Below are 27,276 nucleotides of genomic sequence, written 5' to 3'. Positions count from 1 at the left end.
TTCTTTATTGGTTCATTAGTTTTGGGAGAATTTAGTTTTTTAAGTTCCCTGTATATTCTGGTTATCAGTCCTTTGTCTGATGTATAGTTGGCAAATATTTTCTCCCACTCTGTGGGTGTTCTCTTCAGTTTAGAGACCATTTCTTTTGATGAACAGAAGCTTTTTAGTTTTATGAGGTCCCATTTATCTATGCTATCTCTTAGTTGCTGTGCTGCTGGGGTTTCATTGAGAAAGTTCTTACCTATACCTACTAACTCCAGAGTATTTCCTACTCTTTCTTGTATCAACTTAAGAGTTTGGGGACAGACCATGGGTTTTTGAAAAAGAGTCTCCCAATGTATCCCAGGTTGGTCTTGAAACCAGGATCCTCCTGCCTCAATTTCCCAAGTGCTGGGATTACAGGCATGTATTACTACAGCCAGTTTACCCCTACTTCTTGACAGTACCTAATCCAGAGCAAAGCCCCACTTTCTAAACTTTCCCCCAAGTCATTTAATAGAAGCCCAAATCCTAATACTCTCTTACTGAGATTACCCCTGCTTATCAATTGTGTGTATCTCCTCACTGTAAGGAGTAATGAACTCTACTTTTTAACCTTCAGGAGTGCTCCTGTTGGACTGGAAGGCATTCACACATTATGCTGAGTGGAAGGATCAAGTCCCTCAAAATATAAACATCCATTTAAGTGAAGCCAATAAAAGGCAACACTGATTAGATTGTTTGGGGGATGCATTACCACATAGGTGGTAAAACTACAAAAAATAGAAGCAAGGAAATGATTATGATAAATGGTTTTGAGAAGAAGGAAGGGATGGGATGAAAATGAGGCAAGACATAATCAAGATATGGGCATATGTGGAGGATACTTCTGCAAGACAGCATGGTGAAAGCTGTCTCTAACCTGGATCATGTTCTGAGGGCTCTATTGGTGACCTCTGCTTCAAATATGTCTGGGAAAAGATTCAAGCATTATTCCCCTTTACAGGTAATGAATTCAAGAGGATGTCTGAGGATAAACCTTCAATCTAGATAGAAAAACTCTGCAGCTTTGGGAAAACTGCACAAAAGAAGAAGAAATCAACCTCTAGAAGTAAGCTTACCCTAGGAAGTGATCTACTATAGAAGACAGAAGAAAACTTCAGGAAAATGGTAGCCTTAATGGGCACAAGATTTATGAGTTGCTAAAAAAGAGACATAAAATGAGAAGACACTAAGGCAAACTGAAAATGGAGTCTGTTCAGGCAGCTATAACAAAATACCACTGATTGGTGTCTTCTAAGCAACAGTAATTTATTTATGATAGTTCTTGAGGCTGGCAAATCCAATATCAAGGTTCTAGTATGACTGCATGAGAATGTTCCATTAAGAAAGATGCTTGTAGCCAGGAGTAGAGTGCTTGCTTTGCCTAACATGTGCAAGGCCCTGGGTCCAATCTCCAGCACCACAAAACAACAACAACAAAAAACCCTTAACTCTGGTCTGGAGTGGTTAAAACTAATTGATACAGGCCAAACTTATTTCATGTTTCTACTTTTTATATTTTAATATTTTCTACTTCTGTTGCTTTCCTTTTAGTGATCAAGAAATGTTAAAATAGTATATATTACTGTATTCAATCACCATAAGTAAACATCATAAGCTCTAAATACTATTAAAACAGGTAGCAACCCAATCTAAAGGCAAACATTGACATTTCTTTTTCTATCTTTTCATTTTTCAAGTTCTTGAACCTACTGGTTTTTGAAGCAGTGGCCCCAGTAGCAATATTAACTCCTTACTATTTACTTAGGTCATTGGCCTACCTGGAAAACAACTCCTGGAAGGAAGGAATGATAGAAGCCAGGGCCTTTCTTTGGGTGTGTTTTTAATGCCAAAGCTATCCAACATGAAGGTCTCAGTTTGATCTAAACTAGCTCCCTCTCTTATAGTACTTAGGCCCATGTTTTCACTCAATGAGGGGAAGAACATATTTTAGGGGGGAAATTTTTCTCCTAGACCAGATATCTATTTTCTCAATGTCTCCCATCACAGGAAATAGCATGGTTTGAAAGATGTGCTCAGGAGAAAGGATGCCAGAAGAAAATTGTCATGGAGAATAGCAACAGAGACTAAAAAGTTTCTGACTGTAAAGACTCCCAGGCTTCTAAGGGAGGAACAGTCTGATGCTGAAAGGCTCGATCATCCAGATGAAGAAACTGCCAATGGTTTGAGGTAAATTTGTTTTCTTAAGAATAATGTGTCTTAAAGATACTTCTCAAAAAATCTGAGCCAGGGGCCAGGGTTTTTCATTTGGCTTTTATATGTAATTTTGTGCTAGATAGGTATAGAAAAGATACAGATATGAATATAAATAGGGAAATGGATATGGATTTAGAGAGATTTATATGTAGTTATAGACATTCACATGCAAATAGATACACATATAAAGATATATGTCAAAATATAGAATAAATACAGGTAGATAGAGATATTGGTATATATATAAGAGACTAAGATTAATACTAACTAAAGAGTTTCAGGCTATTTTAAGCACCCAGCTCTTCATTCTAGCTGATATTTCCAAAATCAGAGCATACCACATAGCCATCTTTACCACTATACCCTAAAACACCCCCATCACCAGATTCTTTCCAGTCTAAGAATCAACAATGATAAATTAACCAATACTTCACTTTATAGTGAAATACCATTTAAAAGAAAGAGGTAGAGGCAAGGCATGGTAGTGCATGCCTATAATGCCACCTCAGGAGGCAGAGATAGGAGGACCTCCGTTTGAGGTCAATCTGGACAAAAGTTAGTGAGATGAGACCCTATCTCAAAATCCTCCCAAGTGATGTTGATGCTGTGGGTTCTGGATCACACTTCTAGAGGCACAGACCTAGAACTCAACAATTTAGGACTCATATTATATTGCTTCATTGGTTTTGTGAAGCGATATACCTTTCCTTAGATTGTTAGCTCCTTGGCAGTGGGAATCTTGCTCTATACGTCTCTGAATCCCATGCAGTGCAACAGCCAAGAGATGCTCATAGAATAGGACTATGTTAACCGAGGGTTACAGGTTTGCACATTTCTCAGTACCTGAGAGAGAATAAAGTTATGTAAGAATTGGAACTGTCTCTTCCACTAGTATCAGCTCCAGAAAAATTTCTGGCCCTTTCTCTGAACATGAATGCATTTGGAACTCACAAGTATGACCTTGTTCCTTTGTGTAAGTTAAGGAACAAAGAACACTCCTGCTTAAGGAAGACAATGCCTTTCTGGGGTCCTTGATTTTCTGAAAACACAATTTTATAAGACTTTCTTTCATTGGTGTCCAAAATTGTCCCCTAAATTGGTGGAATCCTGAGACTGATTGATGCAAGAGCAGTCTAAATCTAGGCGGTTATGCTAAATTAGAAATACAAGCCTGCAGTGAACTTCTGTATTTTTTTTAAAGGAGCACTGGGTTACATGGACACAGGCAGCCCTATGTGAATGCCTGTTTCACTTAATGTCAGCCAGTCTACACTCAACTATTTACACATAGCCTGGCTTGATAGCTATCACTCTAGGACAGAACTACAGAACACATGCCTAATCCATGCTGTCACTCTGCACCTACTGAAGCCAATTTGTCTCTCTCCAGCCAGTGGAGAAAGTCTCCCATTTCCTTGGGGAGCATATGCTATGTGGAATGATCCCACAAACCCATCTCTATGCAGGCTTGCCTAAAGTGCTGAGAAACTGTAATCCTTGACTCACCTCTTTGCCTAGATCCCTGTTCACCTTCCCATTGAGTCTTAAGAAGACAGGCTGTATCATTAAAGCTTGTGTTTATTTGTGCCTTATGAGGCTGAATTACTATGTAAACATCCATCTATGGGAAGATAAGCATGTGCTTCTAAGCTGGGTGCTTGTGGCTTAAGCCTATAGAGGAAGGGATCAGGAGGATCACAGTTCAAAGCCAGCTGGGGCAAATAGTTCGAGAGACCCTATCTCAAAAATACCCAATACAGAAAAGGGCTGGTGGATTGGCTCAAGGGGTAGAGCCCTTGAGCTCCTGTGAGGTCCTGAATTCAAACCTCCTTAACACCAAAAAAATTTCTACCTTGGAAACTAGTCCTTCGTCCCACAGGAAATAAGACTGGCCTTCTATAGCAATATGGGAAAATGAGATATAAGTAGTCCTCAAATACAGCACTAATAGGAACTGCTCAGGAAACAAACTTTGGTTGATAAATTGAAAAGAGGCAGGGAGGAGTGGGGTACAGTACTTTGAATCGCTATATATAGTACCACAAATACTTACTAAGCACTCAGGTCAAATATTGTCTCAGGCACTGAGGATATAATGGTAGACAGAAACAGACATAATAATTGTTTATAAAGCTTATGGTTATTATCACGATACTTATAGTCTCATGGGAAGGTAATTATTATATAAAAGCATTCTCAGAAATGTAAACATTTAATCACTATAAGCACTATGAATAAATGCATAAAATAGAAGTCATCAATCTAGAGGGCAATAATGGAAGACTTTACTAAAGGTCTGACTACTGAGCTGAGAGTTGAAGGATCAGTAGGGTCTACAAGGGCAAAGTGTGTTCTTTACAGAAAGATGTGCAAAGGCCCTGTGGCAGGAATGAGTATGATATGCTCAAGGCTCTGAAAAAGTCCCCAGTGGATGGAGAAGACAATTGAAGGGAGTATGGTACAAGATGTTGCCCAAGAGGAAGAAAGGAGCAGACTATGGGTGGGTCTCATGCCTCATATAAAAAATACCACATGGACAATAGAAAGCCTCTGAATAGAGTTTCTGTTTTGAATGAGTTGCTCTGGCTTTGTAGAAGAATGGATGGGGAGCTCAACAGTGCCTCTGGGAGACCATAAATAAGACTATGGCAGAGGAGAGCGGACAGAAGCTTGGTCCACTGTTGGGCAGGGGAAATTACGAGAAGTAGCAACTTTGGCCACCTCCTGGGCCAAGCTAATAAATGCACAAGAGTTCCCGTAGTGTGATGCAAGCTTCCAGGACAGCCAAGTGTTTGTTTGTGGCCTTTGCTCTAAATTGAGCAATCTGAATTGAGGCAACCAGACTAAGTTTGAAATGTATGTGTGTGATTAACTTCCAGATTTTTGTTGTTGTTTGTTATTTTGCTTTGTACTGCTAGGAGTCAATTCTGGGGCCTTGAGCATGTTAGGCAAGTGCTCTACCACTGAGCTACATCCTCAGCCCTTATTTTTTTGAGATAGTGTCTGACTAAGTAGTTCAACCTGGCCTTGAACTCAGCATCCTACTGCCTTGGCCTTCCAAGTGCTGGGATCAAGTGCTGGGATTGCAGATGTGTACTACTGCACCCACTCAGCTTTGCATTTTTAAAGGAATAACAGGGTTAGCAATTTTTCTTGAGAAGTAGAGTCCTGAAAATGAGTGGAAGCAGCAAAGTGAAGGAGAACTTCCTCAGGAGTGTCATTCTGCACAGTGCCACTGAGTGCTGCTATTTCCATTGACAAGTCCCCAAGAAACCAAAGGCCAGGGTCCAGTAACAAGGACCAGGGGGCAATCACCTTAGGATAAAAGAGAGCAAGGAAGACAAAGATGTTTCCTGATTTTGAAAACCTGAGTCCTAAGCAGCAGGGGTCCATGGCAACTTTTCCTGAAGGTCATTTTGCAGTGTGATAACTTCTGGCTTTAGCGGCAGCATCTCTAAAGACAGTCCTTTAACAAAGGGGCCAAGAGGGGCTGTTTTAGAACCATTAGCATCCATCCTTCCCCACAGCCCCATTAGTGGGCCTTATTAAACCAACTCAGACAAAGAGCAAAGATGCCCTAGTTAATGGAGAGTCTCTGATAATTACTCTGCTCAGCCGCTCCTTTAGGGTCTGAATGGTCTTTAAAAAATGTTTCTCTTTCTGTGGTCCTAGACAATGACCTAGCGGTCTGCTTTAAGCGGTGCCAATCCCATTAGCTGAAGAATAGCAAAGCTCTGTGTGTCTGGGTGCCAAGGAGGGAGAGACAGAGGGTGAGAGGAGAGAGAGGGATAGGGAGAGAGAGAGGGAGGGAAAAAGAGGGAGGAGGGAGGAGAGAGGAGAAAGGAGAAAAGAGGGAGGTGAGATTAGGTTTATATGTTGTTTTCTTCCTCTCCTCCTCTCTTCCTCTGATCCCTCCCAGGAATGGAGCACACACCACTGTGTATTGTATGACAACCTGTCCTTTTGGAGAACGACAAGGGGCTCCCTCAAATGCTTGAAGAAGAGGCCTCCTTTCTTACTGCACATTTCTCCATAGGATGTGGTTTTAAACTTGCCCCTGCCTTCTAAGAACTTCAAGTCCCCAAATCACAGGAATACAAACAATATAAAGTTAGCCCAACAAATGCCACTCCAAATTGTAAAATGCCAAAAAGCCTCATATGTGTGAGAGAACAAGAACATGTGGGACAAATGTATAGGACAAAGCCATGAGATCTTTGGAATATCTTCCTCTGTGGTCTCTCCTGGTGCTTGCAACTCTTTTTTCCAATAATTGAAATACTTACTTGGTTAAAAGTCACTCTTTTGTTGTTATTATTTTTTTTTTTGGACTATCGTGCTACCTTCACATTGTTACATGCAATAAGTTATTTCTTAGAGAGTAAAGTATTATAAACTCTTTCAACACTTTGAGATAGATAACATTATTACTATTATTATATTACCATTATCATCATCATTTTCAGTTACCCCACTGGGAAACTAAAGCAAAGAGAAGTAAAGTAATTCATGTGAGGCCCAATGCCTCACAAGAGAAGGAGGCAATGCCGCCTTCTATTCAATCTCCACTTTTCTAACCTCAATTCTACCCACTCCTCAAGGCTCAAGTCCTTGTTCTTTTAGAGGCCTATTGGAGTAGTTCTGTCTAATTTTCTGAACTGGAGTTTCTATTGCCTTCATCATTTCCTAGATATTTACCGTATGGGACTGTTAGAAATATGTTTATACATTAGCTGTATCATCTAAAAGTGGAAGATGACTAGACTCTTAACTTATAGCTGAGTGGGCTGGTGACCAACTTCCCAGAACAAGTATGGTGGACTCTGATGCGCTGTCCTACTCCCCACCCCTCAGTGAAAAGGAATGGTTGCCCCAGCTGCTGGGAGTGCTGTCAGCAGATGGCCTTCAATGGTCAACCCCTTCAGGGATGTGTCAACTGTGGGAAATCACCTTGCCCGAGCCCATGCCACCTCAGAGAGGACCACATCCAATGACTGAGTGATGTAGGAGTATAAAGTCCTGGCTTCTATAGACTCTCTATGCCTGATACGCACATCTCCAGCTCTGTGTCCTGTGATGCTACATCTACAGCTTGAAATTAAACATGGTAGGGGGTGTTTATACCATGGAAATTGGCAAGCATTAATCAAAAGCTCTTGAGTTTTCAGAGTCAGTTTATTAGCACACAGCTGGTGCAGGCCCAATTCAGTATTAACCCAAAGCCTCTGAAGGGCACTCTATCTCAGAGGTCTTTGTGGGTTAGCTGAGGCCTTGCTGGCCTTGTGGTTATATTTTTTCCTCTGCCCCATTTGACTTCTTTTCCTTTCTTGCCCACATGTTGATTCCAAGGGCACTCTCTGCATGCTAAATTCTCTTCCTTCCTCCCTTCCTCCCTTTCTTCCTCCCTCCCTTCATCCCTTCCTCCCTTCCTTCTTCTCTTCCTTCCTCCCTCCCTTGCTCTGTCCTTCCCTTCCTGCCTGCCTGCTTTACTAGGGTTTGAACCCAGGGCCTCATGCAGGCTAGGCAAGAGCTCTACCATTTGAGCACATCCCCAGCTCTGAACTGGCTTTCCAAGTCTGCTTTTGGGGAATCCAACCTGCAAGAAAAACTTGACATTTTTTGCATTTATCTAAAGTTTTTAGATCACTTAGGCATTTTATCAGGAATAACAAGACTTTGCAGAAGGAAGCTGAAAATACATCATACAAAAAGGTTCTATTCCACATCAAGATGGAGACAGTTTTTCTTTACAAGGTTTTACCTTTCTGGACAATTCTCTCAACCAGTAAGCTCTTAACAGAACTCCCTGTTAGTAGTAACCATTATACAAATCACCGTCAACCCATGAACCCTCTACCTAGAGGACAATGAATTTCTGAAGAACATGCTTGTTGAATGGCCGTATTCAAATTGCCTGGTTAAAGAATTTTTCTTTTTTTTTTTTTCTTTTATTATTCATATGTGCATACAAGGCTTGGTTCATTTCTCCCCCCTGCCCCCACCCCCTCCCTTACCACCCACTCCACCCCCTCCCGCTCCCCCCACCTCAATATAAAGAATTTTTCTTTTTGTAAATTTTATCACTTATTTTTTATCTTTCTGGTTAATAACACTTTGGTAGGTGGTGGTGGTGGTGGGGGCTCATTGAGTATGTTCCTTTGCTAAACGTTTTCACTATTTTTTCTTGTCATTGTTGTTAACTATTTGTAGAAGTGGTAGTTGAAAGTTTGAAACATGTATGACTTGGTCATTAACTAATTAGAAAGCATCCTGGCAGTAATGCAAGTGCACAGTCTTGGAAATAACACCATCCCAGCAAGAAAGTCAGGCATCAATCTTTTGGGGATGGATCTTGGGATGTGGGAGGTTCCTTGAAAAGAAGTCTCAGGTCACTTGGAAAATTTAAGGAGGAAGGCTGGTTACCAACCACTAGGGAACAATGGATATGGCCTGTGGGATGTCTACCAGCTAGATAGCAGGCTCATTTATACTTTTAGTGAATGACTCCATTTGTGATCTTAAAATTTTACATCTCAAATGCTTTCAATTTACCTAAGAAAATAAACTAATTGTGTTATAGTGCTCTCAATATATATTGTAATTATCTGTACTTGGACCTGCTTTGGGGAATTTGAGGAATATTTGCTTTGCAAACCTTAATTAACTTAAAGTTATTAATTTAAATAACACCCAGATTTTTCTGATTAAGTATGAAATACTCTTGGATGGGACTTATTTCTTGGAAGACAGCATTGCTTTATTGAATCCTGCTTGAGTGTTACTTTACTAAATGAAAGCAAAAAGGAAAAAAAAATCTCCACGACTGGTGAATGGGTTAAGAAAAAATGGTACATATACACAATAAAGTTTTATTCAGCCTTAAAGAAGAATGAAATTATGTTGTTTGCAGGTAAATGGATGGAACTGGAGAACTTCTTGGTAAGTGAAATAAGCCAGGCTCAAAGTGTCAAAGGTCACATGTTTTCTCTCACATGTGGAAGCTAGACCTATAAATTAAATGTATATATGGAAACATAGATGACCATATATATATATATATATATATATATATATATATATATATATATATATAAACAGAGAGAACAACATTGTATTAGTGAGTCTGTCTAATGAGGCTATGGGAGGTGGGAGAGAAAAATATTAGAGAATAAAAAATATTGAAACAACCCATCTAATATATGAATATAATGCACCGTATAGTAAACTGTTGAATATTAGGGGAGCATGGTGATAGAGAATGAATAAGTAATGGAGGGGAGGAGGTTAATTTGATAAAAGCACAATATATACACAACTGAAGTACCAAGGTGGAATTCCCTTGGACCCTCAATATACACTTAATTAAAAAAAATGAAGGGCAGGAGGAAAAATAAATCTTTTGTGGGGGTTAGTGCAGTGGGAGGGGGTGGGTACAAGGAAACGGGGAATGAGGGTATATATGGTGGATGTATTTTGTATTCATATATGAAAATAGAAAAATGAAACCTGTTGAAATTGTTCTAAGAAGTGGGGAGGGGAGAAAATGGAGAATGAAAAGATATATTTTAAACAAATAAACATCACAATGTATCCCCCTGTACAACTATTATATGCTAATAAAATCACAAAAAAGAAAATATCAAAGAAATGCATCTGTATTCAACATGTAAAAAAAGGGAAAAATCTAATGAAGGGATATTATAACAGCATTTCCTTACATGTCATTTTGGTATTTCATTTTAACAACCATTTTTTTTTGGCAGCACTGGGAATGAATCCTAGGGCCTTGTGCATGCTAGGTAAGTGCTCTATCACTAATGTACATCCCCAGCATTTAACAAACATTTACTGAGGTCATCTACTAGGTACTATGATAAATGGTGTAGAAAATTAAAGCATAAATATGATAATGCCTCTGCCCTTCAGAGGATACAGAAGGAGCTAAAGTGGGAGAAACGCTTGTCAATTATTTCTCAATAAAGCTGAAATAAATAAGTACTTAAATAAACCTGAAGCAGGATAATAGGAAATGAAATGTACCCAAGAATTGTTTAAAAAAGTGGGGGAGGTATCTGGAGAATAGTGGGAAGAAAGGAGTATGTGGGAGATAAGTCGGGAAAGGTAGAGTGTTGCTCAAGAGACTTCCAGTTGGAAACACAGAAAACCAACTCCACTACCTTGATCAAACAGGGATTTAATTTGTGACCTAACAGTAAAGTCTAGAAGATGAAGCTAGCTTCAGGCCTGCTGAGGAGATCGTGTGACTCAAGTAAGATTATTAGTTCTTATGTCCCTTCCCGCCCCACCTTCCTACTTCCTTCACACAAAAAATTTCCATCCATCCCTTGGTGTTTTTCCCTACCTCCACCACAGCTAACTTTCTTCCTTCCTTCTGCAGAAAAGTATTCTCTAGGTGGTTAAGAAAGATGGCCATTGGAGGCTTCTAATTCATATCCTTCTATCAGGAAAGGCACCTTCCATAGCTTCAAACAGAAAAATTTCAGGGAATGATCCTGATTTGGCTGGGTCACATGCCTATCATTAGATCAACCACTGTGACCAGACTAGGGTACCATAGGTAGTAGGATGGGCTTAACACTGATGACATGCTTACCCTGTAACTTAAAGGTAGGGACAGTTTTCCAAAGGGAGTAGAAGTATTAAGTCAGAAAAACAAAGAGGTATCCTTGACATGTAGAATACCAACAGGGCAGAGAGCCTCAAATATCAGGTTATAGAATCTGAACTCCTGGCAATGTAAGGCCATTAACAGTTTTGAAGTAAGAAAGTGGCTGTCAGTAATGATTGGACTAGATCATCCTTTAAGTTGAGTTCCATTCTGTGTTAAAATTATTCTGATTATTCAAAGAGAGATCTTCCTGAATATCAGTGTATAAAGTCAAAAAAGTTGGTGGAAATCATAGGTTATAGATGGTGATAATGAAGTGTCTTTGGAGGCTCATGGATTATAATAAATGTATCCCAGGAAGTTGTGGACATTTGGGTTTTTTTTTCCTGATTTATTTATTTTATTATTCATATGTGCATACAATGCTTGGGTCATTTCTCCCCCCTGCCCCCACCCCCTCCCTCTCTCTCCCACCCCCTCGATACCCGGCAGAAACTATTTTGCCCTTATCTCTAATTTTGTTGAAGAGAGAGTATAAACAATAATAGGAAGGAACAAGGGTTTTTGCTAGTTGAGATAAGGATAGCTATACAGGGAGTTGACTCACATTAATTTCCTGTGTGTGTGTTACCTTCTAGGTTAATTCTTCTTGATCTAACCTTTTTGCTAGTTCCTGGTCCCCTTCTCCTATTGGCCTCAGTTGCTTTTAAGGTATCTGCTTTAGTTTCTCTGCGTTGAGGGCAACAAATGCTATTTTTTTAGGTGTCTTACCTATCCTCATATCTCCCTTCTGTGCTCTCGCTTATATCATGTGATCAAAGTCCAATCCCCTTGTTGTGTTTACCCTTGATCTAATGTCCACATATGAGGGAGAACATACGATTTTTGGTCTTTTGGGCCAGGCTAACCTCACTCAGAATGATGTTCTCCAATTCCATCCATTTAGCAGCGAATGATAACATTTTCTTCTTCTTCATGGCTGCATAGAATTCCATTGTGTATAGATACCACACTTTCTTAATCCATTCATTGGTAATGGGGCATCTTGGATGTTTCCATAACTTGGCTATTATGAATAGTGCTGCAATAAACATGGGTGTGCAGGTGCCTCTGGAGTAACCTGTGTCACAGTCTTTTTGGTATATAGTTGTGGATATTTGGTGGCAGGAAGTATATGAGGACTCCATACTTTCTGCTCAATTTTGCTGTGAACCTAAAACAGCTCTAATAGACAGTCTGTGTTGTTAAAGAAGGTAGGGCTGCTATTAGCAGGCAACCTTTTGAATGGCGACATGAACTCAACTGTTTTAGATTTGCAGGGGCAAAATGTCCTCAACTGACTAACCATTTCACCAGCCAGCTACTATCCAGCTGTGCTTATTCTCCACCCCAAACTATCCATGATTGTTCTGGGATGAACCCTTTAATTCTGATGCTGAAGATGTGTTAGTGATAGTAATTCAGTCATTTTGCAAATAAGGCTTTTTAATGCATTCTTCCTGCCAGACCTTGTGCTTAATGCACTGTGAAAAAACCTGGGCCCTGTCCTCAGACTTCACAGGCTGGGATAGCTTTTCTCAAAAAGTGGTCCATGCATCGATCTACCATTTGATCCAGCAATACCACTCTTGGGGATATACCCAAAAGACTGTTACTCCAGAGACACCTGCATATCCATGTTTATTGCGGCACTATTCACAATAGCCAAGTTATGGAAACAACCAAGATGTCCCACCACTGACGAATGGATTAAGAAAATGTGGTACCTATACACAATGGAATTTTATGCAGCCATGAAGAAGAACGAAATGTTATCATTCGCTGGTAAATGGATGGAATTGGAGAACATCATTCTGAGTGAGGTTAGCCTGGCTCAAAAAACCAAAAATCGTATGTTCTCCCTCATATGTGGACATTAGATCAAGGGCAAACACAACAAGGGGATTGGACTATGAGCACATGATAAAAGCGAGAGCACACAAGGGAGGGATGAGGATAGGTAAGACACCTAAAAAACTAGCTAGCATTTGTTGCCCTTAACGCAGAGAAACTAAAGCAGATACCTTAAAGCAACTGAGGCCAATAGGAAAAGGGGAACAGGTACTAGAGAAAAGGTTAGATCAAAAAGAATTAACCTAGAAGGTAACACCCACGCACAGGAAATCAATGTGAGTCAATGCCCTGTATAGCTATCCTTATCTCAACCAGCAAAAACCCTTGTTCCTTCCTATTATTGCTTATACTCTCTCTTCAACAAAATTAGAAATAAGGGCAAAATAGTTTCTGCTGGGTATTGGGGGGGGAGAGGGAGGGGGCGGAGTGGGTGGTAAGGGAGGGGGTGGGGGCATTGGGGAGAAATGAACCAATCCTTGTATGCACATATGAATAATAAAAGAAAAATGAAAAAAAAATTCAAAAAAAAAAAAGTGGTCCATGGATCCCCTACCTAGGAAGTACTTTGAGGCATTTGTTAAAATCACAGACTTCAAGATCTTATTGTATATGAAACAGAACTAAATAACCTCTCGCAAAGGGCTGAGGGGGAGAGACGGTGGGGGCAATGTAACTAATGTACAATATAAGTGTAATCAGAACTGTCACTATGAATCCCCTCTATATAATGAATATTTCCTAATAAAAATTTATATATATAAATGACCTTATTGTAGGTAGGCCTTCAGAGTAAAAAACATCTAAAACATCCTGTAAACAGAATCTTTTACACTCAATATGAGGCATTGCCTAGCAGTTCATTAGAGGTGCAGAGATCCCATTCCAGACCTGCTGGATCAAAATCTGCATTTTAACAAGATTCCCACATATTAAAGTCTGAGAAGCATCATCCTGGAAGATTCTGTGACAGGCTGAATTTTGAGAACTACTCACCCACACAGAGGACAGATATGGTGAGTTTATTTACAAATGAATTTGTAAGTCCCTGGAGAAGGTCCCCCTGCCTGGAGGTTTTCAGGAAAGATGGGATGTCATCTGCTTCTTAAAGAGCAGGGAGAAGTTAGTAAGGGGATTGGAATAGGTACTATGCTAGAGAGCTCATCAAAAGCACCCACACATGCAAAGACACACAAGTTCAGGTTTTAAAAAAATAGCAAAAAATGTGCCGGAAATTGCAGTGTGTGTGTGTTTTTTTTTTTTCCCCAAAGCTTATTTAAATCATGAACATTAACCCAAGGAAATATTTCTCTTAAAACTCAGTGCTTAAAGATCTGTTTATTGGCCAAGTGGTTCACGCCTATAATCCTAGCTACTTGAGAGGCTGAGGTAGGGAGACTCCATCTCCAAAATAACCAGAGCAAACTGGACTGGAGGTGCGGCAGAGGACTGGAGGTGTGGCAGAGCACTGACGCCCTGAATTCAAACCCCAGTCCCCCCACCCCCCCACACACAAATTGTTAATCGTTACAAGTGGGGATTTGGAATCCGACTTTTCACTTTCGATGATGTTGCTTTCCGACTCCTCTGACAATTTCTTTCTGCCTCCCTCATTCACTCACTCACTGATTCAGATATGCATACACTGGGCACTGTGTTAGGTGCCTATTATGAGGTGGTGAGTGAAACCAAAATGTTTGCCCTCAGGAAATTCATAGGGAAGTCTGGAGCAGAGGTGAAGCCAATAAAACACAATTGAGAAGACGGCTAAGAACTACATGCTGATGGAGAATTAAGGCAGAGAGCTGCGAGGACGCTCTGTCCAGCCAGACCAGCACATACCTGCAAGGCGGCCAAGGTCACTGGCGGGGTTATCAGTAGGGGACACCCCGCTTCCGACAGCGTCGCCGGGGGTAGGGGGTGGGTGAGGGGCGCCCCGCTTCCAGCCCCGGGTGCACACACACAACTTTCTGTTTATCTGGGAATCCGCAGCGGGGACGAAAGCCTCCCCTCAAAACTAGTGCCTCTCAGGCTGTGAAAAGGGACTTTCCTCGCAGCCCCGGACCCGAAATGAGAAGCCATCTCCAGGCTTTCTCAGCCCGGCTTTCGGGAAGAACTTCTCTCTCAGAAGGAACTGCCAAAGCTGACCCGGTGCCCCTCTGTGTGCTCCAAGGGACAGTTTCCCATGGCAAATATGCACTTTGGTGCTGGAGGGGCAGTGAGGCGACTCTGTGACCCAGGCCACGGTCCTCCGCCGTGTATGATAAAAAGACCGTGTGAGAAAACCCGGAGCTAAGGCAGCCCGGCGGGGCCGGGGGGCGCGCGCTGGCAGGAGACGCGTTCCCGCGGCCTGGAACCTTGGGCGTCCGGGTCTGGCTGCCAGGGAGCCGGGGGGAAGCATTTAAGAGTGGGACCGCGAAGCCGCTAGTAAACACTGCGGGCGGGGACGGTCGGCGGCCGGACGGTGCGGGCTGTCACCTCGCTGAGGGCAGGGTGCTGGAGCAGGGCCCGCGGGCGTAGACTGCAGGCCCCGCAGGTGGAGGGACACCGACCAGCGCCGGTGAGCGTCTGCCGCATCCGCGCGGCCTGGCCCGCCCGCGGTGGGGGCTGGGGAAGGCAGGGAGGACGGGGATGACAGCGCCAGAGGGTAGCGGTGATTTCGCGGTTTCCTCCACGCACTGTTTTTATCTCGTGCTGGAGACGGCGCTACGTTGCGATGGGTAATGAATGAGTGACGGGAAGAAGGCATGGTGTGTGCTTCTGCTTATTTCTGTGACTCAGGTAAATTTGCGACTAGAAAGTAGTTGACGTAGGTGACCCCTCCCCAGGGGTCATAGAAAGCAAACCTCAGCAGATCTTTTAGCCCTCACCAGGCTGAAAGAAACCTCCCAAAGAAACAAGGATGGTTCTTTCTGTGGACTCTGGCCATTTTAAACGTACAGTAGGTGCACCACGTGAGTAATGACAAGCATGCGTTGGTCTTGTGTGAAAGGATTACTAAGCTAAAAAATCGGGATAAGGAAATCCTAGCTCCACCTCTTAAATTTGAATTTACCAGGTTAGACTGAAGTTGAGCTAAGTTATTTGGGAGGATTTTCCCCTTTTTCTTTTTCACCTCTGAAGGAGCTACAGAAAAACACCTGTTTGTTTGTTTCCTTTATTTTTAAATTTAAGTAATCATAGTGAATTGTGATTTATATTTCTAATGTATTTTAGTATAAAGTATCATATGTAAATTGTAATTGATGTGCCTAAAATAAAATGCCTTAACAAAAACTAGGCTATACATAAAGTCTTCGAAGAGGTCAGTAGACATGTATCATCTTGATCATAAAACCTTTTATTTAGGAGACAAATGCTAGGTTTAATTGCACATTGGGAAATTTTTAAAAATTGTGTACCAAGAAGTTGCATTAATGTCTGATGAGTTTGTCTTTATAGTGAATATTTTCACAATGTCATGGTTCTAGCAAGAACTATAAATCCATACTTCTCCATTTAAGTCCTGCTTCATCACTTCCTAGTGTGTAACTTCGGTCAGTTTACTTAATTTAGCTATGTTTCCCAGTCTGTAGAATGGGAATGACAACTGCACTATTAAGGTTTTTATGAGGATTAAATGAATTAATATCTTAAAGTGATTAGTCTATAGTACTTACTGTATACACATTTGTTAATACGTACTTAAAATAAAAATATACCAGGGTTGAAAATTAGAATGGTGATGACCACGGGCTGAGGGTGGAGAGAAGTGATGTTCATGTTTAACGGGTATAGAATTTCAGTTTCCTAAGATGAAAAGAGTTCTGGAGACTGACTGCACAATAGTGTGAGTATGCTTTTAACTGAACAGTACACTTAAGACTGGTTAAGATGGTAAATTTTATGTGTACTTTACCACAATTGAAAATCAAAAAGAGCAAAATTATGTACTCAATTCTATTAACCAAAGCAGCCCCATCCACAGTTGGCAGTCATCAGAAATACAGATTTTCAGTAGATGCAGGCAGTTAAGTTATTTTATTTTATTTTATTTTTTTTGAGGCAGGATCTGGCTATATAGCCCCTGCTGATCTTGAATTGTGTAGGCCGGGCTTCCCTGAAACTCACCATCCTCCTACCTCAGCCTCCCAAGTGCTGGGATGGCACGTTTGCAGCCCCATACCTGGCCATGCAATTGAGATTTATTATAATGAGTACAGACAATTATAAGAAACGATACCTAAAACTCTGGGGCTGGCCCTTCCACCAAGATTGTTTGCCCTAATCTCTGGAATCTGTGCTCATGATATGACATCACTCCACTCATTCTGTCATGTTACATGGCACAGTTGAATTTAAAATGGTGAGATTATCTAGGTGGGTCTAATCTAATCACAGTTACCTACAAAAGAGGAGAACTTTCACTGGCTGGGAAATCAGAGATCTGAAGGATGAGAAGAATCAACAAATTGTTGCTAATTTAAACATGGAAGGGCAGAATTGAGAAGGAATTTAGGACGCCTTGAGGGAATTCAGGAGGCCTAAAATTATTGATGGTAATAGAAACCACCAGCATAAAAATGGGAACCTCAGACCTAAGGCTGCAAAGAACTGGAGTCTGTCAACAACCTAAGAGATCTTGGAACAGGATTCTTTATCAAGGTTTTTAGATAGAAGATCCCAGCCCAAAGTGGGCAACACCTTGATTTCAGTCTCATGAGAGAGACCCTAGACAGAGAACCCAGAAGCCCGTCAGACTTGTGACCTTTATAACTATGAGGTAATTAAAGGATGTTGTTTAAAGCTACTCAGTTTGTGGAAATTTGTTAGGCAACAATAGAAAATGAACACAGACTCCAGCAGAAAAATGGGCAAAGGAAATGAACTGTTTCTATAAATTGGATCTTGAATGTCCCCAAAGGCTTATGCATTAAAAGTTTGACCTCCAGGGTGGTGCTTTTTGGAGGTGATGGAACTTGTAAAAGGTAGAGTCTAGTGGGAGATCTTTAGGTCATTGGGGCATGCCTTCGAAGCGGACTTTGGGACTCTGGATCTTTCATTCTCTCATTTTGCTTTGTGGCTCATGATGTAAGTGGTTTTGCTCCTTCATGCACTCTGACCATGATGTGCTGCCTTGTTACAGTCCCATTATAATGGAACTAGTTAATCGTAAACTGAAAAAATACCTTGTATGAAAATGGAAAAATGAGACATGTTGAAACTATTCCAGGAGAATGATGGAGGAAGTGAATTCAACTATGATATATTGTGAGAACCTTTGTAAGCGTCACAGTGTACCCCCAGTACAACAGTAATAGGATAATTTTTTAAAAATTATGTTAAAAAAATAAACCTTTATCTTTATAAGTTGATTATCTCAGGTATTTTATCATAGTGACGGAAAGCTGATGAACACATTATCCATAGAAAAGAAAATTGAATGACCAATAGATATATAAAAGGCATTCTTTACATTAATTAAAGAAATGAAAATTGAAACAATAGCAAGATCTGACTTTTCCAGCTCTCAAATTAACATAGATTTCAAAAAGTTGTAATTCTCCACATCACAAGCACGAAGCCCTGAGTTCAAACCCCACCCAGGGGGAAAAAATAAACTTCATCTAATTCTCCACATCAGTAGGTGTGCAGTGGAGCAGACACTCTCAGATGCTACAAGGGTGCACAGTTGTTCTAACCTTTCTGAAAAGCACCATGCCTAAATATATGAAAAGCCTCAATAATGCTCCTACTCATTGACCTAGCAATTTCTCTTCTAGGAATCTATTCAAAGGAACTGCCAAGAAATAAAGTTAGTGTTCAAAGATGCTCAGTATAACCTGGGTTAGAAAAGAATCAGCAGTAAATGCCCAATAACAGGGAAACATTAAATTTTGATACCATTCAAAGAGATGACGTTATCCAAACATTAAAGGCTACTTATGAAGGATCTTAATAGTGTGGAAAGGTGTCACCAATTATTGCTAAGAGTGGGGAAAATACAATAGAAAACTGTATCTACTGTATCTCAACTGTGATTTTATTTTTAAGGGTCTACATAGGAAAAGGGCTGAAAAGGCCAAAATGGGGCAGTGCTTTTTCCCCCCACTGGAGATTGAATAAGTATTATTTATTTTACCTTTTATTCTTTTCTGTATTTTCAAAATACTAAACAATATACTTGTACTACTTTTTTTTATAATCACAGAAGTCCATAAGCGTTTTTGAAGATTTCTACTTTGTAGGGAATAAAATGAATCTAAAACATTGTTCAAACGATGGAGATGGTAACATTAAAAAATGTGTCAGAAAGTTTTTTTAGAAAGTAATATGAAGTAGAAACAAATATTACTGGAAAGATCGAAAATAAAGTTGGGTGATGTTTCTTGATGAGGCAAATAATGAAAGCTTCTGAGTATCAGAAAGTGGAAAGACTGCTGAATGTCAGACAGAAATAATAGAAAAAGAAGACACATGACTGAATTTTCATTAAAAGTCCTTTTCTCTTCCTCTCTTCCCCTTCCCTCTTCTCCCTTCTCCTCCCTTTTTGTGTCCTCCCCTCTGCTTCCTTCCTTTCCCTCTTCCTCTCCCTTGGTCTTCCTCTCCCCTCCTCCCCTTAGGGTCTTGCTTATGTAGCTCAGGCTGTTCTGGAACTCATGATCCTCCTGAGTGCTGGGATTATAGGTCACCACCCCTTGTGTCCTTGTTTTCTCATAGATTAATGGATTTAAGTTTAAGGTTATACACCCAGCTTATTTATACAAGTGGAAAACAAGGGACTGTGAAGAATATGTAACCATTTACTAAAAAGAAAAGAGCTTTGTATGTTAAGACTAGGAAAAACCAAGTTGTACTGAGAACACCCAAAGCCAATATTAATTGAACATTTATCAGAGACTTGACAAACTCTAATTCTAGTTTGATCTAGCATGTAGCTGTTTCAAAAGACTTGACGTCAAGTCGTTCATTTATATATTTAAGAAGCAACCAGGTAGATGGATACTACTTTAATTACTAGTTTCAGAAGACCTGCTTTTAATAGGATCCTGGAACAGGTTGGATCATTTGGGCAGAGGTTTTAGGATTCTCCACCTCCAGATAGTTTCTAGGAGCACCAAGCAGTGGCTGCTTCTTTTATTTTCCCACTGGCTTCCCAATCTATTTTAACTTCACTCTTTTCTCCCATTGATTTTTTTTCTTTTCTCCCTTTTAAAGTGGATTTGATGTCTGGTTCATAATAAGGAGCTGAATTATTTTCTAGGTTCTTATGTAAGCCAAACAATCCAAAGAACTTAGTAGTAAAAGTGTGATAAAAATGACCACCAACAATAAAGTCCATGCTCTGTTTGTTCTTATTTCATTGGCTACTGTGTACCATAATAAACACTGAAAAACCCACAAAACTTATCCTTCTGCTGACAGGTAGAAGCATTATTTGGTTCATGACATACTCTTGCCAATGTTGATGGTAGTGAATTACGAGCAAAACCAAAATCAGAATATAGATACCATTGCATTGAGATGTCAGGCTTGCTGTTTTCATTAACATTTAGTTTATTTTTTTCACATGCTCTTTAATAGTTAATTTGAATTATGTGTTTCAAATGGGATTCCCCAATTATATGCTACACTTATGAGTGTGGTAGAGATTTATTTATCCACTTATCTTGAGTACTGTAGCTAATTTATAATTCAGTTCTAACTAAAACTATCTTGTTCTGAATTATCAGTTTACCTGCAGACATTTAACTAATTGGAAAGTTGTTAGATATTCACTTCAGTTTGTGGTCTATAGATGTGATTATAAATTTTGATTTCCAATCACAGAACAGGGAACATATAGGTTAGAAAACATCAGAAATGTAGCCAGCAGTTTTCATAGTCCAAGAAATTAGCTAAGTGATCACTCCCACCTGTTCTTGATTCGTGTTTACCAGCACTTAAACTTTTCCAGAGCAATTTCTCATCCACCTTCAGGGATCCATTTATTCCTTCATTCAACAAGAGAAGATTGAGCATTTGTTTTGTGTCATAGCACTGTACTTGGAGTCAGGAATATAACCTTGAATAAGACAGACACAGTTCTTGCCTTCATGAAGCTTATAGGGGAGACATGAAGCTTTTTGGGGAGATAGATGAGTAAAATCACACTCATTTAAAATAGTGTGATTGCTTCTTGGCCTCTTGGCTAAGATCAAGTGTAAAATAGTGTGAGAAGTATTATAATGGAGGAAATCAGGGTGCTATGGGAGAATATGAGAATATGAAAGGCATTCAAAATGGACCTGGAAGGTCAGAGATGGGTTTCCTCAGCATAGACATGAAGTCTGAATTAGAATTAGCCACTTTGGGGGCAGGACACATAGGGAGGAGATGGTAGTGGTGAAGGAGATAAGGATGATGGTGGTAGAAGGATGTGTTCCAGGCAGAGGAAATAGGATGGTTAAGAAAGCATGTAGCTGATTCTCATCTTTATAAATTCCTTATAATTAGATACAGAGTGGGTAGGGGTAGAGAGGGAGATTCAAGAGGTAATCCCAGGAAGGCAAGTGGCCACGAACTCTTCCAGGTAATGTTAAGGAATGTATGATTTATCCAGAAGGAAGCAGAGTTTTAATTTTACAAAGCCCCCTTGGTTGCAATGTGGTGAATGGATTAAAGGAGGATTAGAATGAAAGAAAAATGACTGTGGTGATGACTGAACTAAGGCAGTAGAGGTGGAGGTAAACGGATAGATTTGGCAGGTATTTCAAAGGGAGAATTCGTATGACTTGCTAATTTGGAGTGATTGCGATTGAGGGAGACAGAGAGCCATGGTGGATGTGCATCTTTCTGGGGTGAATGATGAAGTTGTTCACTCTGTAGCAATTCGGGAGAAGGGACAGGTTTGAGGGTAAGATGTGGAGTTTGTTTTTGTGCATCTTAAAAAGTAGGGGACATACAAAAGGCAGTTGCATATATGAGCATAGCACTCAGAACATGGATTGCAGCTGAAGCCACAGGAATGGAGATTACTTGGGGAGGGCAAAAGAGGAGCTAAATTATAAGAAAAACAGAAGTACTACATTTGTAATCTGGGCACAGGATGGGAGCCATAGAGAAGAGTGTGAGGAGCATCCAGAGATGAAGGAGAAATGCCAGAGACGTTGGTAGATTCATGAGAGCAATGTAGAGACTGGGTCCCACCGCTGAGTGGTTAGTCAGATGTCATGTGCAGTCTCCTGTATTTAACAACATAGAAATTGTTGGTGACCTTTGCCAACAATTTCAGCTGGAGCAGAACCAGACTGTTTCTGTGGGGCAAATGAATGGATGGTAAGAAATGGAGTCTGAAGACTCTTCTCAGAAATTTAGTTGTCAAGGAAAGGAGGAGCACCCTAGATGTAGAGGAGTTTTCAAGTCAAAAGAGGATTTTATTTGTGTTCTTTGAGAAGAAGGACTCCTTTTAAATCATGCAGTATTTGCATCACTGAATTCCTCCATACCAAGACCACCAAAAGAGCAGCTCTGCTTCCTTGAATAATGCAGGAGGAAATAATTGAATAAATTAAAACCTTATCTAAGAGCTTCCTAAACTTATGGCTATTACCACTCTCTCTACTAGTTTGTTGGTTTAAAATGGGAGGAGATCAAAATGCATGTGCTGACCTTTTCCTTGGTACCAAACAGACACTCTGGACATTTTGTACGCTGCTTTGGGGTTCATAAATAACTAATTACATTATTTGACTTACACTTAAAACTATCTTTGAAAGTGAGGCAGGAATCTATATTTGCCCTTCGGTGTAGACAAAGTAACTGAAATTTAGGTTCAAGTGGCTTGCCCAGACTCACTCTTCTGGTAGTCGTATATAGATGATTGAGACTCAAGTCTAATAATGCTAGATATTATGGTCCAGTAGTAGTTGTCATTCACTGAAAGATTACACGTGCTATCTGTATTTCCAGTGTAGTGTGACTATATGAAACCTAACATATCATATTGTGATAGATTTTAAATAAGACTGAAAGTTGTGGCTCAATTCAGCTATTTTGTTTAAACTTCATATATATTGATATTTGTTCTCCGTAGTCAAGTTAACTTTAGAAGGAGGCAATTTATTTGAATATTCCTTAGTAAAAAATATGTTTGAATTATCTGTAATAACATCCACTTTAAAAATATTTCTTTTAGTTCTTTTGCTTGCATTTCTTTTAAGCAAGCATTTTTTTACAAGTGTTTCTATTTATTGACTAAATGAAAAATGATGTCTTAGGGAAACATTAGTAAAAGATTTGGGCAATTAGGACTATGTAAACATTTGCAAAAGCACTTGTTTGGCCTAAATGAAGTCAGTTATTATACCCTTGCAAACAGAGCGAGTAATGCGTCCAAGGTCACGAAGAAAATTGAGGTTAGCTATTTAGTTAGAGAACAACTTTTTACTCTGTTCAGGAGCTTCTCACTTACCATTCCCTTAGAGAATTTACAGTGACACAATAGGATTATTGAAGAAATATATTTTTTGATTAATTAGGTATCAACTATTTCTCTGGATGTAAGATGATATTTATCAGTTAACACTCTGGGTCATAGGATTAATAAACAGAAAGACTTAAAAATTTTTTAGTTAAAATTGCTGGTATTTGACAAAAATTTGCAGCACCATATGTGTAAAGTGTTAGCATATTATTTCAGGACAATTAATTTGTTTTGAATTGTCATATGGGACTGTCTTGATTCTATTCACTGGCTGTATTACCTTAGACAAGTTGCTTCACCTCTTTAAATCTCAGTTTCCTTGTCTGTGAAGTGGTAATGACAATAATAGATCTCTAATAGGGTTGTTGCAAGAATTTAGCAACATAATTCAAGGAAGGGCTTAACATAATGTCTACGCTTTAGTAAGTACTAAATAAATATTAGCTATTTATTATTTAATCTTGGTCTTGACTTCGGAGTAATATTTTGTTTTTAACCATTTCATTAAATACATCATTCCACCTTTAACATGGGTCCATCCATATTGAAGGAAGGCTCTGCACAATGTTTATAAAGAATTTAGTATAGAGGTAGTAGTACTTGAGAATGGGCCAGCTATTTGAGTTCCATCATTAGAATTATATACATAATGTGATAGGATGATGATATCATCCTAATATCAGATGAAATCAATCAGAGCCCTATAATTCAACTCCAGAATGTTTACACATTGCAGAATTTTGTAAAAATCCGTTTTGTACTAATTTTAATGGTCAAGATTTGGGAGATGAAAATATAGGTCCTACTATTCTTATCCTTCATACTTTTAAAACTTTCCTCTGTCCTATATGATGGGCAGAGATTTTTCTGGCCTTCTTGTTGTACACAATTAAATAACAAAGATTCATTTTATTATTTTGCCTTATCTTTGAGGTCAGAGACAGTGTTTTGTCTGTCTTTGCCTACCTTGCTTTCTTCCTGACTAAATTTGTCAGAGGCTAATTAGTAGCCAAGGTCACTGTTACAAATTAAGTCCAAAAGGGAGAGAAGGGGTCATGGATGCAGACTATCACCAGTGATATATCTGTCATTTCAAACAAGAGATGAGTCACCTTTTGCTTAGACATGATCAGTGGTCTGGTAGTCTAAGGATACCATTTGACAAAGGTCCAGCCTCACTTTTAGCAGGTCCAAGTGTAATATAGAAAGAAAAAAATGAGTCAATTACTTCTCATGTACATTTACTCTAAGTACCCGTAGGACCTAGCTTAACACTGTGTGCTCCTCCATAATTGGGTGGTTGTTTTGAAGGTTGTAAAATACCTCCCTTCTGCTAATCAGCTGTAGTGACCTAAAGAGTTAAAGTCAATAGAAAGTGAATCATTCATTTCCCTGACATACTGGCCTTTCTTCTGTTGAACAGAATGTTTGTGTGGGTCAGAAAGCCTTGAGCAGTTTCTGAAGAAGAGCTTTGCATCCCTTTCTTCTATGTTAATTCATGTAGAGCTCACTGTTTGATGGGAACTCTGCAGCATTATTGTAGGATCATCTTTGCAGAAGCAGTATTTCATTTCTGCATCAACTATGATGGTTCTGCTTATATGTTTGTTTCCTTTGTCTTTGGTTTATTTCTGAAGTCATCTGTGTATACATATCGTTAGCATTTAATTGTGTCCTTAATACTCTTTATTGTCCCTTGGTTAGTAATGATTCCTTATTTGTAGTCTCATAACACCTTTTGTATACTTTTGTTAAGGTACTTTTTATACTTGTTTCTGTGTCTGCTTCCATTAGCTATTAAGCATTCAAAGAATGGGAGCTGTGCTTTGTGACTCTACCATCTAAACAGTGTTTGGGTACTTGGTCCATCATTTGCAAATACTTATTGAGTACAAAAAGGTTGTATAGTTATGAATCAGGTAGCTTCTAATAGAAATAGTAATTGTTTTAGATTTTGTAAAGAATTTTTGCATATATTATCTGCATTTGTGCTTCTCAACTCTCTAAGGTAGATGGGGGCAGAGATTGACAGGCTTTCTAATTTACAGAGAAGAAGGGCCTAGAGGTCCTGAGTCAGCATGACTTGTTGGTTGTCATTCAGTTTAGAAGACAGTACTGGCACCTGAACCCTTTCCTGGTCTCAGAAACTTATGTTCTGCCCATCGCCACACCTCTGTCCCACTGACCAAACTTAGTACTTAGTGTGAGTGGCTAATGACTCAGATTCAAACTACTTACTCCTTGTTTATGATCTTTCTACCACGAGGGCGCCTATGAGATTTAAGGTGATTTAAAGGGTAATTGAACTTGGGTGGCCCACAGGACTTAGTAATTAGACAGGGATTTCGGGAGCTTCTTTTTCTTCCCTGTGGGACCTTCGGCTGACAATAGATGAGTCATTTTGGTCTCTCTTTCATCATCTTTCCTACTGCTTTACTTACCAGCCTCTTTTGAGATTAGTCTAAGTATTTATTAAAAAGCTCATCAAGCACTTTATAAACCATACTCTAAACCATGCATGTGAAAAATGAGTATTATAGTAAAACCAAACCAATTTCACATAGGTTATGTAAGAAAAGTAAAGGAAACTCCATCCTGTGGTGGGTTTAGAAACACAGTCCCCATTTTTCTGGCTCAAGTATAAGATTCTAAATGGTTATATGAGCTGATGATGTCTTCACATTTGAAGCTGCTTCACTTTTGCAGTGTCTGGCATATTTGGGTCTCAATGGTCTCCTTGGTATGATGTTCCTTGTTGCCCTCTATCACACACATTCAGCCCATGCCAGCTAGCTTGACTTCTATAGTACCTTTATATACCTAGCCAGTTATTCCCAGTTGCAATCATAGGTTGACTAGCAATATGTTTTTTTTTTATAATGGAAGTTTTGCGTTCTTCACCTCAATCCCAGGATAAAGATAATTGGAGCGGTTCCTTTGTTTTTTAATCACCACTCCCTGCCACGAAGGCAAAGAGAGATAGAAAACATCAAGTCTGTAATTTATATATGTGCATAACTAAAATTTGTCTCTGTCAGTTTTATTTCTAAGAGCAGGACATATTGGAATTCAGGTAATTTTAGGAAAATGGGCTTCCCAATTAGAAGCTTTGGTTTTCCAATCCAGTGGTTGACATAGGGGCTTTCAGTAGCAATCTAAGATTTGAAGTATCATGCTTATATTTATTATGGTTTCTGGGAAAACATCCTGTGGCATCAAATGTCTCAATGATTTTGCAGATGGAAAACAATAAACAAGAGCAGAGATACACTGAAAAATGACTGTCAATTGAGGTATTTCAAAGAAAACATCTCATAACTGGAATTAGAAAGATCTTGAGCTAAAGTCACTGGAAAATAAGACCAGCCAAATTGCTAGTATTGTAGTGGGTCACAAGGTAGTTTCTAAGTTCTGCATAGGTGCTTTTTATAAAAGATCTGAGTGAGGTCTTTGCTACCTGATCTTTGCCATGTTTAAATAGCTAAGTAGTTTTCTTTACTAAGAAAAAATTGTAAAGTTTGTCAACATGACGTTATTTAGAAAGTATGTCAAATTTTGCCTAAGTGAGATTATAAAGAATTCAGATATACTTTTGCCAGAAAACTAGTGTGTGTATGTATGTATTTGGCAGATATCAATGCTTTGAAAATATGCTCTTTATTCAGTTATTTATTCAACAGATATTTACTGAGCACCCATTGTGTTTTATCCCCAGTTTCAGGCCCAGTGAGGGTTATAAAAATGGAAAAGGAAGACATGCTACTCTCAAGCTCTTGTAAGTCCAGTAGGTAGGTGTGTTGACCTCAGTCAAGTTACTCAATATTGTTGGCCTCAATTTCCTCATTTTTAAATTAAGGATAATCGTACCTATGTTACACATTGTGAGACTTAAAGACATTAAACACCAGGCAACATACCTGGCACAAAATAGACTTTTGGTAAATTATAATCATCACCATCTCAGAAAGATGAGCTAGCAATATATGTTGAGGGGATGGTATCAAAGACATTCTGTGGCAGTTTAAAGAAAGAAGAGACCACTTAGAATCAGGCATCAAAGAAAGCTTGCAGAAGA

At 39.5% G+C, this 27,276-nt stretch overlaps 1 protein-coding gene and 1 long non-coding RNA gene across 8 annotated transcripts in view; one reads left to right on the top strand and one right to left on the bottom strand.

Annotated features, from left to right (window-relative positions):
• The window catches only part of LOC141422626 (uncharacterized), a 58,713-nt gene extending 43,619 nt beyond the window's left edge, over window positions 1-15,094 (bottom strand). The window contains exon 1 of the long non-coding RNA XR_012447366.1: window positions 14,600-15,094. This is a non-coding gene — a long non-coding RNA (uncharacterized lncRNA). The remainder of the gene's footprint in view (window positions 1-14,599) is intronic.
• Plekhm3 (pleckstrin homology domain containing M3) overlaps window positions 14,493-27,276 on the top strand; it is a 168,746-nt gene continuing 155,962 nt past the window's right edge. For 2 of the 7 annotated variants that reach the window (XM_020173404.2, XM_074071584.1), the window contains exon 1: window positions 15,176-15,317. The gene's annotated coding sequence lies outside the window, so the exon portion shown is untranslated. The other 5 variants (XM_074071580.1, XM_074071579.1, XM_074071582.1 and 2 more) reach the window with 5 other exon arrangements.

This window comes from Castor canadensis, chromosome 4 (genome assembly GCF_047511655.1).
Source record: "Castor canadensis chromosome 4, mCasCan1.hap1v2, whole genome shotgun sequence".
NCBI classification, from domain to species: Eukaryota; Metazoa; Chordata; class Mammalia; order Rodentia; family Castoridae; genus Castor; species Castor canadensis.
Note: the sequence above shows the minus strand (reverse complement) of the source record. Positions and strands in the feature narration are given on the sequence as shown.